Source organism: Octopus bimaculoides, chromosome 6, assembly GCF_001194135.2.
Source record: "Octopus bimaculoides isolate UCB-OBI-ISO-001 chromosome 6, ASM119413v2, whole genome shotgun sequence".
NCBI lineage: Eukaryota > Metazoa > Mollusca > Cephalopoda > Octopoda > Octopodidae > Octopus > Octopus bimaculoides.
In genome coordinates, this window is record NC_068986.1 from 98113929 (window position 1) to 98115531 (window position 1603).

Genomic DNA, 1603 nt, shown 5'->3' on the forward strand with positions numbered 1-1603 from the left:
CTAACACTCTACACCCTGAGATTAGGTGGTCTATAGTTTCAATCGCATCGTTACAAAATCGGCATTTTGGGTCAGCTCCATTTTTTATCACATTGGCTTGGTAGTTCCGGGTTAATAAGCTTTGGTCTTGAGTAGCCAATATGAAACCTTTACTCTCTGCTTTTAGCCCTGAACTTCGTAACCACTGATGCGTGCGTTTCTGGTCGACATCAGCTTGTTTGCTACGAGCCACACACTTGCCATGCAGAGGTTTCTGTTCCCATCTGCTAGCTAATTTTTCATGTGCTTTTGTCTTTGCAATTAATTTTATTTTCTTTGCAGCAGCAGTCGGCGCATTTCCTTCAACCTGATCAAGTTGGTGGGTTATTATTATTATTATTATTATTATTATTATTATTATTATTATTATTATCATCATCATCATTGAGCGAGTGAGGGAGCAGTGCATGTCATCAAATTGGCACCGGAGTAAAATATACGAAGCTCAGTATACCCATCATGACTACTCGTCTGATAAGGGTACATCAGGCACATGCATCGCAACCATCTGTGCGCGACGTGATCTCATATCAAGATAAACAGCGCATGACCTTGTAGGTAGAGCCCAGTTAGAATTTTCTTCAGGTCGAGTAGCCCATCCCGCCCAAATAGTCCTTGAATAAGGGCTATTTATGGATGTTGACCGAAACGACCATGCTTCGAGAGGTGAATTATTCAAATCCCATAAAATTCCTGCCTTATCGTGTCGATTTTCATATTCGTTTGGTGTCAGCGCAGGACATCCCGAGACGAGATGGTCTATTGTTTCGCCAAATGTGTCGCAGATTCTGCGTTTAGGGTCAGAAACGTTTTGAAGAACGTCAGACTGGTAGTTTTTTTTGTGAGCAAGCTTTGGTCTAGTGCTACCGATATGAAACCTTCTGTCTCTGCTTTCAGTCCTGAACTTCTCAACCACTGATGGGTTGTTGCTCGATCTACATCAGCATTTCGACTTCCAAGTATATACTGTCCCGGCAGACGCTTCTGGCTCCACCGCTCCTCATTTTTTTTCTGCCCGTCCTTTTTTGTAGTCTGCTTGTTTTGTGGCAGTGGTTCCAGGTTCTTCAACTATTTCCGGAGAAGTGCCAAGTTCCCTTGTGAATTTGCAAGCTTCCTTGGCAATAGAATGTGGCTTTTTGCGGCGTTTGTGTTTGCACACAAGTCGCAGCGTCCAATTCTCTGTACTGGATAAGTACCCGTTATAAGTACTCGCACTGAAACATCATCATCATCATCATTATTATTATTATTGTTCATTAGTTTTATTTTTATAACGTGCTTTCACTTCACTACCGAGCGCAGCTCTGTGCGCCTTGGGTTATTATTATTATTATTATTATTATTATTATTATTATTATTATTATTATTAATATTATTATTATTATCATTATTATTATTATTATTATTATTATTATTATTATTATTATTATTATTGTTCAGTAGTTTTATTTTTATAACGTGCTTTCACTTCACTACCGAGCGCAGCTCTGTGCGCCTTGGGTATGTGCTGTGGTTTGCTGTGGTGCTTTTATGTTTACTGTATTGAAAGTGTTTTGCGTAGAAC